Below are 14,982 nucleotides of genomic sequence, written 5' to 3'. Positions count from 1 at the left end.
AAGAGAAAGATCTTTACTACAAGGAAGTTCTGCACAGAATAAGGCTGGCTGGATAAATAAGGTCCTTCCAATTGGCTGTGAGGATGGCACGTGAGAGGAGAGCATGCAGGGAAGATTGCCAAGATGTCATTCACTGCGTTCCTGTTCCACTGATAGTTAGGCATCATCCAAAGAAAGCAGGTACCAATTTGGCTATCAAGTATTTCTAAATGAATTACATTTTGCAGGCTTTGGACACTGCAGTAAACAAACTACCTAGAATGCAAGCTACTACTTGGAGAAGACCACTACAAATGACCTTCAGAAAACTCTGGCTGGTTGTTTAAGACAGTGTCAGGAGAAGGAGCATGCCAGCAGATTTTAGCATTGTGGTGCTCAGTTGCTCTAGCTACTGTTGAAAAACACTTCATGGTCAATGTAACATCAAACAATTTGGACAGCACCAAATACGACTCTGCTTAGGATGAAGCTACCTTAGTTAACAGAGAATCGTCAAGAATGATAAATGAAAGCTACATATGCTTTCAGTACTTGATGATTGCTAGTTCTGTTGCATTTTCCAGAGGTTTTCTGTTATTGAACCTCCACTGCTGCATCCTTGAATTTTTTGTGGTTTTGAACACAAAACCAATGGTATTGGTGTTCTGCATCCATATATTCTAAGCAGATTCTTCCCAGAAGTTAAGAGTCATGGGTATATTGTGCTAGTGAAACCATCTGGTCGGAGGCAGACACCCCAGACTGGTGTTGCTTGCACCCAGACAGTCAACAATCACAGTTCTGTTTGGAACAATGGTAAAGACATGCCATATGCTTTACACACCAGGTAAAAAACAAACGGGAAAAAAAGAACTAATCCACTAATGCAAAATGAGTCAGGATCTTGACAAGTCTGCCTAACAGCTATACTTCAGTCAAAGGTACAAAGAATTCAGGAGACTTTCCTTCTTTTTCTAAGTACACCACACTTAGTACGATTTTCTTAAATTTTTCCTCACTCTCAGTTCAGAAAAATTCCATGCTGGCCAGAGAGTTCATATTCTCTTAAATCATTAAACTTTCTAATTTCTTTTATTATTATTTTGCTTTCTAACTTATCTTTTAGCAGAAGAAAAAACACCTGCTAAGGACAAGGCCAACTTCATTCCCACAGCTAGTGAACGTAGAAATGACAGGTATTTGAATGAAACTGTCACAGAGCCATTTTAAAATTATAAAACTCCATCTATCTAGGACCAAAAGCTGTACAGAATATAATAATTTGGTAGAATCACTGAGAAGATTCTCATGCCCTGTACTTATGCCCAGGAAGCTAGTCTACTATTGCAAATCTTTCTCTTCATCTAAAAGCAGGAAAATCATACTTCCAAAGTTTCTCTTACCTATGCTTCTGAAAACTCTATATGGACATGCTACAAAATAAGTATTCATCTAATTAACACAGAAACTCTGTTCACATATATTACATAGCACTCTTAATGGGCCTGGTACCTATTAGATGAGTGTGAAGGAAGACAACTTACCACCACCTCAAATTATGATATCAACAAAAGACAGAACATGTACGGTAGCAAATGATAGTCATAAAGTACAGAACAGGACATGACATCAGAAGAGGACATGACTTCCCTATAGAAAAATCCAACATCTGGTCATTATTAACCAGATTAAGTAGTTACAAATAAGCTTTATTTTACAGTTTATAGTAATAAATATATAATATCAGGTTACAAATGCTTCTTCCTGCCCCAAATAACCATATGAGATAGCTCTATCCAAGCTACTAGAAACTCTACATGCTCTTTAGTGTATATGGGACACTGGAAGTATTGGGCATTTACAAGCATATTTCATGAGCTACCTCAGAGCTAGAAAAGTTTTCTAAGGTTCATCACTCTCTCTGTAGCTCTTTTAAGTAGCTGGCAAAAAACTGTATCTGCTTGGTTTCTAGAGGTCACACACCATGCCCCTCGCTTTTCTCTCCCCTTCAAAAAAAAAGGAAGAAAAAAACAAGGAAAAAAGTTTGTCCCTTAATGAAAGTGAAACTACATAGGTTTGTTAAAATTTCAGCTGAAGTATGAAAAGATGAAATTTCAATTTGATTTTGATACTAGGCTTCTTTCATTGCTTCTCTGCAAAGTACTCTGGACTCTTCAATGACAAGCTGACAGTATTCCTACTTTTCTTGTATATTACCCAAAGAAGACAGTATCTGTAACTGAGCTCAGAAGTGTTAGTGTCACATATTAAATCACTAATAGCACTAATTACAGCAGTCTTATCGCAGACCTCTGAGATAAATGATTCAAATTAAATGATTCCACCTTTAGAACATGGTAACTCAAAAGTCATAGTCAGAAATCAGTTCTTAAAAAAAAAAAAAAAAAAACACCAACCAAACACCAAAACAACAGAGAAAGCTTTTTAGTAGGGAAGAAGATGAAAGTAAGTTTTTCTTCCCCAGATATTCATTTAAACAGACTTACAGATCTCTTTCCTGTTTGCACAATAGGAAGATGAACTATTTATCATGAAAGAGAAAGAGCGTCTGAACACTTAAATTCCTAAATATCTCATTTGAATACAGAGCAAGAAGCATCAGTGAGTCTCAATGTACAGCTGCATACCAACTGCTGTTGTAAAGGAGCACAAATCACAGCAGAAGAGAGGGTAGTTTAAATGGCCATGTAATTAAGATTTTGCCCATTTGAAATGGAAGTTCAAGACTAAGATTTTATTCTTGGGTGCTGCAAATACAGCTGTGTTACCTCTTCACCTTATTGCCCCCATTAAGTTGAAGTACCAATACATATAATGAAGACAGAATAGATAAAACTTCAAAGTTTAAACCTGCATTGTAAAAGAGTCAGCAACTTTATAAAAATAAAGAGCTGGAAAAGACAGGTTCCCTATACTCTTTCAGAAAAGAGTAAGGTAATTCAAACTTGCATGATGTATTTCATCAGAAGAACAGCTGAGACAATCTAAGAAGTTGAAGAATTTAAACCTAAAGTTTTCATGCTCCCAGACCAGTTCTCAACAAGCAGCTGGATTACCTTCAGATTTATTGTCAAGACCTGTAATAGAACTACTCAAACAAAAATTCACCTTCTGCAAAGAGATGTATGCAGAACTGACAAATATTCAGGAACAAAACATTTTGAAGCAGAAGGTGTGACTGAATATTTGAGGTTGAATTGTGACTTAAGGGGGCACATTTCAAGGTTGAGTTGCCAAAAGGTGCTGGAAATAATGCTTATCAACGGTATGCAAATACAGCTAAGAAATAAGAAAAATACACTTAAAGCTTCTTCATTCCATGATGTGGTTCATGGTTATGAAGCTTGAGATTGAGCTATTTTGTAGCCACATCAAACTACAAATTACTGTTAGGTTTAAAAAATAAATTCCCAAGTCAATTTTCTATTCAAACCACAGAGAATGTATTTACAGTTCTCCAAATCAAAGGTTACACCGACCCTCTTTCTGACAGTCTTCTTCCTTCATATTCATCCTAATTCAGTATGATTTGTGAATATTAATAAGAAATTTAATCTCATTACTACAATTAATAATGAACTTAAACAAATGTACACTACCAGTTTTCATGCCGTCCCGTCAGAAACCACTTCCAGCCTACTTGATATTTTACCAAAACCTTTTGGAAGACCCAGAATGTATATACAGATTTCTGGGGTGGTGGAAAAGGGGAAAGAAGTGTTTTTAATGTGGCACTTTGTTGAGAAAAACATTGGCAGGATAATTTAAACACAGGTTTAATAATACTCATATGTATTAAAGCAGAGAAATGTGTTCAGAAAACAAAGTGCTAGGGGAAAAAAAAAGCAGCTGTATTTTATGACAATATAGTTGAAAACCATTCAATTATTTATGGAATAAATGTAAGTTAGAACAAATTTAGATAATGTAAGACATCTGAAAATGCTATTTAAATGGCTGTAATAGTATATACATTATGTAATTTAAGAATTGTATATATTCATTCAAACTGACATTTAATTGTTTTGTTAATCTTATATTAGAATTATAACTTCATCTGATATTTCTTTTTTTTTAATGTAGCAGAATATGTAGGAATTAATTTTATGCGATATGATAAAACAAGCTGAATACTCCTTTACATTAATTAGAGAAAGAGGAAAACTCTTGTAGCTGCTGTGTTGTGTTTCTGAGATATGTTAGCCACCTGTTCACTCTTGTAACTCTCAGTGTCCATGTCTGCTGGGCTTTTCACCTACTTAACTGGTCCTTTTCCTTCAAATTATTGACCCTTCTCTCATAATCTCTTAGTATTTCCATTTATCTATCTTTGTATAATGTACGGGTTGTTATTTGTAATCTGCTTAGCAAAAATGGTGTTCCTCATTGTTGTGTGTGCAGCTTGTTCTGAATTTTAGGCCATATTATCAGTAATTAGTAAAAAGAGCATAGAGAGGATTACAGTGCATTATTTATAGCACCTACTGATAGACCCTTATTGATGGGCATCGAATAATACTGAAAAAAATAATGTCATTTATTTCAGCTTAAGATATTAGGTCATTACTGTTTTTCATCTGATCTGCAAATCTGGATGTTAGTCCTTTTTACAGCATTGTCCCATATATTAAAAGGAAAAGTTACAGAAAGAAAGTCTAGAAAGTGTAAGAACCTTTCAATAGTCTTCTGTTATATAAAACATGATGGATCTAATTCTAGTAGCCCTGCTAATACTACTGTGGACACAAATATCTAGGTCTTCAGTAATTTAGGATTTTATGGATTAAAACAAGCTGCATTAAGGTCAACTATAACCCAAGCAGGAAACAAGTGCAGATGGTGTACTACTCAGGCTATAAACCCGCTAGAAAATGGGTATTTTACCACAATATCTCTTATTCAAATGATCTGCTGAAGGGTATATTTAAAGGAACCAGATCTACAGGGAGATAAATATTATTTAACTCTCTCATTTCTTGTGGGATAGTTTTGTTAATAGATTTTATGCTGTAGGTAGAAATGAGGTACCTTGTTCATTTAAATATTTCTAATGATCCACGACGTGCAACAAAAGCAATAGTAGGCAGGTGGTGTTATCACTGTCTGAACAGAATAATTACAAATGGTCAGCCTCTTGTTTTATCTCCTGTGTTGTCTAGAAGCTAAAGAAAACCAATTCTGCTCTAATAATGCTTTGCCAATTACCACTATAAATCAGCATTCTGGGGTCAAAGTTAACAAATTCCAGTGAGGTGGGTGCAGAGTATGAGAGAGCAAAGGAGAGAAATAGAGAAACAGCTGTGATAGATTCACATATGGTAACTCATGCAACTAACTACATTTTCCCAATTTGTTAATGTATGGAATTTCTTAACAGGTATTCCTTAACAGGTAACCATGGAATGCAGATATGTTAAAATAGTAATATTTAACTGTTAAAATAATTACTCAGTAACTCTTTATTATTCTCTAAGCTATAACTGGCTACTGAGACATAAATCCTACAAATAAAGATGTTCTATAACAAAAATCTAAAAGACAAAATTGTAATTGAAATATTTTCAAATAATATTTGTTCAAGTATCCTTGCAAAACACAGGATGTCAACCCTAAGAATTTTGAAGTAACTGATAGTATTAAAAAAATATTGCAGTTTAAAGAGGTAATTTTATGGGGCCAAAGTAGATTTTCTTGCTTCTTTTTAAATTGGGGGGAAGGACATTTTACTGTAAAAGGGGCTAAAAATGTCAATCTTCTATAAAAATAAATTTGAAATTCTCATACAATATGAATCTAGGAACAGGAATATCAAACTAGAAATGGGGAAATGAATGCAAGTCAATCTTAGCCCCTTGCTTAAAAAAGGTGATAATGCTAAAACTGAAATAGGTATAAATCTAGCATCAGTGTAACCAAGAAAAACAGAAAATATTAAAATTAGAATATATTAAACAAAGACAAAACAGAAATATAAATGTTGCAGAGATCTTAATGGACAAATTCACAGGGTCAGGTGTATATGACCTTGCACATGTAACTGAGAACATGCCAGAAGTTCCCAGATGGTTTGTAAATTTAAAGAGATATGCATATTCAGGTCAAGAAGCAACAAGATAATGTCCACATTTTTGTAAATTCAAGTCTCTTGAAAATATATTATTAAAACCTGAGTAATTAAAAACATAAGGACCAATACTGTGTGGGTCTTTCTTTGTCTGAGGACTTAAGTAGATTCAATATGACAGTTTAGAGTATTTAGCCATAATTTTTTTTAACTCAAGAATGTGATTAGTGTTTAATGTCTAGGTGAAACTTCTTTACTACAGTTTTTTTTTTGCTCATGAAGAAATCTGCTACTGATTCTCCTTTCTCAACTTTTATCCTTCTTTCACAGCATGTTTTTAAGCACTGACCATACTTTAAATGGTATCACAAACCAATCCAACCTGATTGAACTACCATTTTTCTTCCCCATCTATAATTAATGGGGGGGGGGGGGGCAATAGCACTAGAAAATATTTTCCTAATCCTTATGAAATAAGTAATTTTTTATAATAGATCTAACTATGTATGCTATCAATTGACTACCATCAGTTTCCTAATTGTTTGATCTTTGTTGCTAACTTCCCTTTCACCAAAAAACATGATTCTTGTTTGTTACTGCTTCATGAAGCATTGAAGTGCTAATTGCTTTGGAACTGATTCACAGTTGGGATAAATTTTCTTTTAGAACTTGCAATGACAGCTGTAAACAATAGGTTTTTTTAAAAAACACTGATAACATTAATCAAATGTGTCATGAATTTCATTTCAACTCCCTCTGTGAAGCCAACTTTGTTTACATATGGGATACTTTTTTGTATTTTTATTATTAGTATTTGTTGAAGTCACTGTCTAGGGAAGAAAAGATATTTATTATAACATTTTACCCACGCTATACATCATGACTTACACACAATTAATGAAAAACCACAAAATTATCTCAGTATTAGTTTTCAGAACTCCATGAAACTTCAGTACTTGCTAGTTAAGGTACTGAGGAGTTATGAACACAGAGTTATAAAATAAATTCCTCAGAGTCACTCAATCCTCAAATACTTTCCTTTTTTCATATATGAAGGAGATCAGTTCATAATAACTTTAGAAAATGCAAACCAAATTCAATCAAAACTTAAAATCATACTGTCATCCCTTAAATTATGGTAAACCTTACCATATTTTCAGCAAAAGAAGTTATAAAATATATTTTTGTTAATGACTTCTGTTATCTACGATATATATCCTTTACAAAGACTCTGCTTTGAAGACATATCAATAGCCTTACTGATATTCTCAGCTTTACAGAAGTTTTCTGTCTTGAAAGTAGTAGTTTACCTTTAATTTGCTCTTTCTCTTCAAGGTCCTCCTCTCTAAATGGGCTGTTTAGCAGTAGAAAATACATTGTTATGCCTCCATCATCTTCCCATTTTATTTTCATCTAATAACAATAAATATTTATTGTCAGTTTAGTGGAACATTGAAGATCCAAGACAGGTCAGCAAGAGCTTGTCATCTTTGGGTTTGTGTTTTTTCACTTTCCTAGTAAGAAGACACTCTGTACTAACAAGGTTTAATTCTTAGAGTGACACCTTAAAATCATAATTTTCTGGACACGAAGGTCTATATGAATAGTGGACATGAAGGTTTTATACTAGCAGAAGGAAACAGTATCTTTGCTAGTGCAGAGTACAAATATGCTCAGATTTCACAGTGACCAGACACCTTCTGCATAAAATCAAGGACCTCACAATGGAAATATGTATTTAAATTTTGCTTCTATTTCCTATGATATATTCACATAGAAAACTATTATGTATTTCTTGGTAATAGCACATGTTTTATAACAGGGTTCTTCTCAGGGCAAGACTGAACAAGAAAAATTAGGTAAAAAGACCCCTTTTAAGAACAGTTCATACACAATTACATATTAAACAGTAGGTTTCAAAACCAGCTGGCTGAGAATTTGTTTTGGTTGTATCCAAAGCAAAGGGCAATTTGGCAAATCAAGTGGGCTATTTAAAACTCATTCATTTTGGGGGAAAAAACCCCAAACAAACCCACAAAACTTAAAAAGCTTCTGCATGATAAAAAAACCTAATCATAATCATAATCCTTGACAATGACCAATAACATGTTTTCAGAGACCTCCAACTTATTATAAATGTTTCTGAGATAACCAGCAATACTGTATACTGCCTCTCTGTTTAACATTGCTGGACCGGGACCTTATTACTGGTAATATTTATAATACACTTCTCTTTTACAATGCAATGTTATATTTCTCCTCTTACATCCTCTCCCATGTAGTGGAAGTATTTTACCGAGGCACAATTATCATGGGTGTTATTTTAAATAAAGAAATCCTCTTGCAAATATAATCTATACTTCCTGCCCTGTAAAAATTTAATAATATTTAATAATAATATTTATGTACTAGGGGTGATCCCACTGTATGAATCTTTGAATGACTGTCTCCTTTAAGTCATATGAGCATTATACTAATAAGAATTCCATTTTATTTTGAGATTTCCATGGAATTATCTGGAGGACTGAGACAAATAACTAGCTGAGATGCCTCCAAGTAGCAGCGAGCAATAAATTCATATCAAATATTTAGAAATTCATGTGATTATCACACATTTTTGATAATTGATGAATCACAACCTTTTTTTAAATTTAAAACTCCAGTCTCAAGAACTCCATATTTATTGAGAATTGTTTAAATTTTATTTTTGAACAGCACTTTTAACTTGGGAGATGTGTACTTTTAAACACTCATCAACACTAAACTTTCTGTAAAAATATACATAAGGCCTCTGAGCGTTGGACTGGAGGATCACTCTGGGAAACTACTGCCCCAGCAGCAATTATGAATTAGGGTATTTTAACTCTCCATTGTTATACCTAGTGCACTAACAGAAAAAGAATACATACAACTAATTGCCAAAGGGAGATAAAGGGAAGTCCTGCACCCATTGCACATGATCATCTTTACCTTTACAGACTTTTACAGATTACAGCAGCCATTTCATCTGCAAAAGCCATAACCTTTGGCTGCAGAACTGACTCGTGGGAGTCTAGGCCAAAGTTTGTGTCATTTTGAAGACTGCCTTATTTCCCACCAATCTCTGAAATAAAGCCTGCAATGGTTTTGAACCTTTCTACACAGGGCTCAGAAAAAGATTGAACCAAATTTTAGAAGAGGTCTCCTGTCCACAGAAGCAGCACAGCGTCAGCTACCCCAGATTTGCTCCCTCTGATCCCTTAGGCAAGGGAAGTAACTTCACTGGGGAAGGTGGTGTTTAATTGTGCTCGTAAGATCAAGTAACCAAGAATGTACTTTTAGTTTTTTTAATTATTAAACATTTGTAGATTGCAGGTGAAGCTACCTCTCGTGCAGCCGCAGTGCTCGGAGAGCCTGGCCCGGCGTTTTCTCCCTCAGCAAATAGAGGGCTGCCTGGCTCCGCAGCTGGGAGGTCAGTCGCAGAGCAGCACCCACCAGCACTGCTGCTGGGCCTCTGGCAGCCCGGCACACCATTATTTTGAACATACCAGCAAGACCCCTCTGTGCAATTAGGATTTAGACCAACGCTGTCTGGTAGCAGAGAGACTTCACAAACTTAAGTAAATCTAATTAATCATGTGCTTCTTAAGCGTTTCTTCAGGGACCCGTTCGGACCTGCCTGTGGCCACCGCGGGCAGCCTCGCCGTGTGCTGGGCTGGCCGAGACGCCCCGGTGCCGCCCGAGCTCCCTGCGGGTCCACAGCAGCGCCGGCTACCCGAGGGCGCTGGAGCCGGGGGAGGGCGGCCCGCCAGGCCCCGCCGGGCCCCCACCGCGCTGGGCCGGGAAAAGCGCAGCGCCCGCCCTCCCGAGTCCTTCCCTCGACACCCTGTCTGCTGGGGGCGGGGATCGGATCTCCATAGGCTTGATCTAGGAACTGAAGTGATTCTGCTTCCCTGGAAAGAAGGGGAGGGAAAAAGACAGGGCGGTATCCTTCACCGGTGCTCCAAATCTCATTACTCTCTTCGAGCCACAGGAGTACCCGAGTCCCCTCTGCACAACCACTGCGAAACCAGTTATTTACGTTTGCTTGTGACTCATCAGAGGCTCTGCTGAAGGTGAGAGGAGCCTTAGAAAAGCAGAACAATGTTCAGCTGTGGAAGTTGGGCGTGTCAAGGGGCAGTTAGTGTGTGGGCAGGCTGGGGTCTGCACTTTTTAATGTCTTCCTAAAACAAATACAAAGATAAGCTTCTTAAAACAGGCTTCTTCAGGGCTCATGTAAGAGCACTATGTGGTTTCATGAAGAGAAACAAAAATGAACTGGAAAATGTAGTAGAAGAAAGGTGAGAGCAGTCCTGCAATAGCAGCTGCAATCTTGAGCAGAGCTTGGGGTCTCCAGAAATACAATGAGGTGGGGGGAAAAGCAATCACTAGATACAGCTAATACTGTAAAGTTAGGTGAGATTGTTTCACTTCTAAATAACTATAAAATTATTTAAAACCAGTTTTGAGTTATATCAAATTAAGAATTAAGAAATAGGACTAAACTTTGGAGACACTTTGAACATTTTGCATGATTGAGGTGATCATGGACTGCTGGAATTGTGTGGAACCCTATATAAGCCTGCATTGTAATGGGAGTGAGACCCAAACCAAAATTAAAACAAGCACAGATCAGACTACAAATTTTGCCAGGGTGGATGTAATGACAATGAGAAAATAGACTGATTTGGTTCTAGCTATCAAGCAGTAAAGGAATTTGGAGATCTCCTTTTCTTTTGCCTGTATATTGTTTAATTTGTTGTTAAAATATCTGACCTTATTTTATGACCTCTTAGTTTGACATTCTTTTTAACCATCATCCAGTTCCAGTGGAACTCAACATTCTGAGATCATGTTGAGATGCACCAAACCTAAGGGATTAACTTGACTTGCTAGACTAGTGAACTGATCGAAACAGGTCACAGCATTTCCTTGTTCTATTTTTTTCTTTTGTCTCTTTATTAGATGCCTTAACATAAATTTTGAACAGTTTTCTTTGTTGAAGCTAGTTAGACCATCTAATAATCTGATGGTAGTCTTCTATACCTGGGCTAATACCTGTTCTTACCTAAACTCTGGCTTTAGCTAGGCACTGCTTTATCTAGAGGGCAATGTTTCTTTGTAATTGATTAAAGATAATCTATTCCTGTTCTTATATCCAATATATGAATGCAGATGATTCAATGACACCGTTCTAGAAGAGCTCTTGAGCCTAAATTAATCCAAAGTAATAGATGAAAGTAGAATTTTTTTTTCTTTATTGCATTTTTAGCATCTTTCTTTCAGATTTTGACTTCTGTATCTTGGGAATATTTGGAGGAGTTAATTGCATAATTGGTTTCTACATTTTCCCAAGAGGTCATATCTAACACTTTCAGAATCTTGTTGCAAAACTTAATTAAAGCATCACCAGTGCCTTTTCATTTGCTGCAACACAAGTAAGATTAATACATTTAAAATGTCTAAACTACAGCTGAGAAAAAGCATCGATTAACAACTTGTGACAAAAGCCTTATATTTGGCTATTAAATCACCTCTTTAAAGCTGTGGAAAATTAACAGCAAAACTTGAAAGTAAAACCAAGTAAACAAAAGAGACATAAATTGTAATATGCGTAAAGGAGAAGGGAGAGAGACTACTTCTTTCTAAAGTGCACAGCAATTACTTATCAATAAACTTGTGCTGCACCAAAAGGCACTCAGCGCCACATAAGTCACTTTCTGTGTGGGAGAAACTTTTTAGGCTTATTTTTTAATTATTAAGAAGTAAGGGAGCACTTTCATGAACTCTTTCTAGGTAATATAAAATTTACAATTGAACCAAAGAAGCACAGCCATTTTGGATTAGAATATTTTGTTACAATGATAGTTATTTTTTAAGGAGAGAGAATGGGATAAAGTAGAGGTAAAGATTAATTTGTTCTTAAAGGAGCTGTAAAACAGAATCTGGCCTTCTAATGGTTATTTAGAGGGGAATTTTGTAGTTTAGAGAAATTGTTGAGAAGCTACCAGCTGGTAGAAATCTAATTCAGAATATTCATATAATAAATATACTGATGAGAAAAGGGCCATTAGCAATTAGTAAAGCGAAGGTTTCTTAGGCCTTTTCTCACAATGTGTCACACGCAGTATTTGTGTTGCATATCTCTGTCAGGTTTTTGCATTCATTAGCAAATTGTTTCCCTACCACATACCTTCATTTTCTGTTTTTACTGAACAGAATTTGAGACTTGCACAGTTCAAATAGTGTAACTGAGTTATTTTATACAACTGAAGTAAGAAGAATCTGCACGGGCAGTTCAAGGCTTGTATGCACTTGTTGGACAAATGTTGCCAGCAGACAGATCTTTCATATGTAATTATGGAAACACAATTAAAGACAGGTAGAGGAGGAGACCTCTGGTGGAGGAAAAATATTGAACAGGTTTGTTGCACTGGAAAATTAGGCGATGAAAAACAGTAATGCAGGAGGAGCTGAATATTTTACAAGCCCTAGATATGGCTCATTTCAAAATACAGCTGTAAATCTTATCTCCCGTTAGCATTCCTTGAACTGCCATTAAGCTTACCCCATTTTTGTTGCTCTCTTGAAATAAGGCTATTAAGATTTCTGATCCTGGAAGTCCAGAACAAGTCGAGACATGGAATAAAAAACATGCCTAGGAGACAAATTTGATTTAGATAAGGTTATTATAAGGCTTTATAATTCTGAGACCCAAATATGAATTCTCATAAATTTCTGTGCCAGTATCACATTATTTGCAATCCTTTTTTTCTCAAATGCCAGGTCAGGTAGTTTGTTACATGGGCAGCTGGCAATTTCATCAGTATGTGGAGATTTGTAACAGAAATAAATTAAAATGTTTGAAAGCACCAGAAGAAATGGCAAAACACGTGTTAAAAGAATGGCCTTGATAGTAATAATAACAACGATAATAACAACAACAATAATAAGGAACACTGTTCCCAGTGTCCCAATGATTTCAGAATAAAATTTTATATCAAGACCAGAGAGTGTGCTCTCTCATAAGAGCATAGCACTTGTCAGCAGACCCTGCAGTCTAACAGGAGGGGCAGGGTAACAAGGTTGCAGAACATGGCACGTGCTCTTCCTTGTTCTGTTTGCCTACCAGGAAAATAGACATTCAAACCTACTTTTCAGACAAACAGAAGAAAACACACAATGAACAGCAACCTTGCCTGAAAGGTCTGTTCATAACCTACTGCACTGTTGCTGATTAAGAACTTCAGGGATGTGATAGCTGGCATCACTTGTACTCAGCAGTGTACATAAGTCATTCTGGCCAGGCTACTTGGGCACACATAATCTTGGAGCTGGTATGTGAGTATGAGTGAATGAAATCTATGAGAGAGTAAGTGTGAGTTTATAAAGTAAACTCCAGAGATTTCAGTAAATAAATAACTCTAAGTAAAAACTTGCACTGAATGTTGTCACACAATTTTTTCTATCAGGAAAATAGCCTCAACCCATTAGCAGAAACATGAAAAGAATAGGCAATGATTCAGAAATTATGTGTGTCATAACAGATTTATTAACAAAGTTTTAAAAAACATTACCTTTAGAAGCATTAAAAATGCTAGGACTATTGAATGACTGTTTGTTGTGAAATTATTAAGATTATTTCACAGAGTAATTTTCATCCTTATACCCAAATGGTCACTGCATTCAGATTCTTCAGTTAGGATCTCCTCAGTTAAGGTACAAATAAAAACAAGTTTGCTGTTTAACAAAGATGGAAGGAGTGTTGTGCATAACGCCTAATATTTCTAGCTGCATTTCCAGTGTCTGCTACCACCTCACAAATATGTAGTGTGCATTTTCAGTGTTAGAAAATAGCTTGCAGAAACATAATTCTGTTGAATGATCACGACAACTGGTGGTCTCAAACAAACTTCCACTCTGTGACTATACTTTTAGAATTTATTACGGACAATTTATCTGAATAGCAAAGCCAGTGAGGTGTAATTTCTTTGGTAGAAATCAGTGTCTAACTTGTAAAAATAACTAAGCTAGATGTTTATGCAAAGCTTTATAAAGAAATCTAAAGGTATATGTAAAAATACCTGTTATTTCTAAATGTAACATTTTTACAAACAAGCATTAGATCTTCTAGGAACTATTCTGTAACCTTTGCATATATATGCCACATATTGTAATTCTGAAGTAAGTAGGCCTGTAAGTACCCCAAGAATTTTAACGTAGCCCCTGTAGGTCCTACTGGATCTGTGCATCCAGATCTGCTGCAGCTGGAGATGGGCATTCCCTCAGCTCCAGCGGGTTTGCAACTGAGCTTTCAGCTACACTAGTCTGAAAACTGCAGCTTTGATTAAGGCAACACACTTTACTACACACCCAGATACAAACCTGAGAATGCTCTTAGAAACAAATGTGAGATGAGGGATATCGAAAGTAAACACTCTTGCAATACAGCATTGGGGTGGGTTTTTTTTTCCCCTTACTCCTGTGTAGAAGAGCTCGAACAAGAGGACACCAAACATGAGTGCACGAGATGGCGGCCAGGCTTGCAGTGACAACGCGGCACCTGTGTGAGGGCAGGGCAGGCCGCGGCCGGGGAGGGGGGAGGTGTTAATAATGCCTCAGAAAAGAGACCCGGGCTTTCCTTCCTCACCTGCCGGTTAGCAGCTAGCAATTCAGTGCTGCCTCTGAGAAGAGGACTCAGGACCTGGAAAGCAAGGACACATGGAAATACAGAAGGAGCGAAAATGAGATTTGGGGTGGAATTGCTGAGATCTTAGGTAAATTGGAGCAGGTAGCGAGGAAAACCAAGCAGGGTATTGGCAGATAGTTGTGTGAAGGCGAGGAGAGCGGGTATTACACCTCAAACTCGCTTGTAACACTGCAGGGCTGCAAGGGTGGAG

This window comes from Strix uralensis, chromosome 4 (genome assembly GCF_047716275.1).
Source record: "Strix uralensis isolate ZFMK-TIS-50842 chromosome 4, bStrUra1, whole genome shotgun sequence".
Taxonomy (NCBI): Eukaryota; Metazoa; Chordata; class Aves; order Strigiformes; family Strigidae; genus Strix; species Strix uralensis.
Note: the sequence above shows the minus strand (reverse complement) of the source record.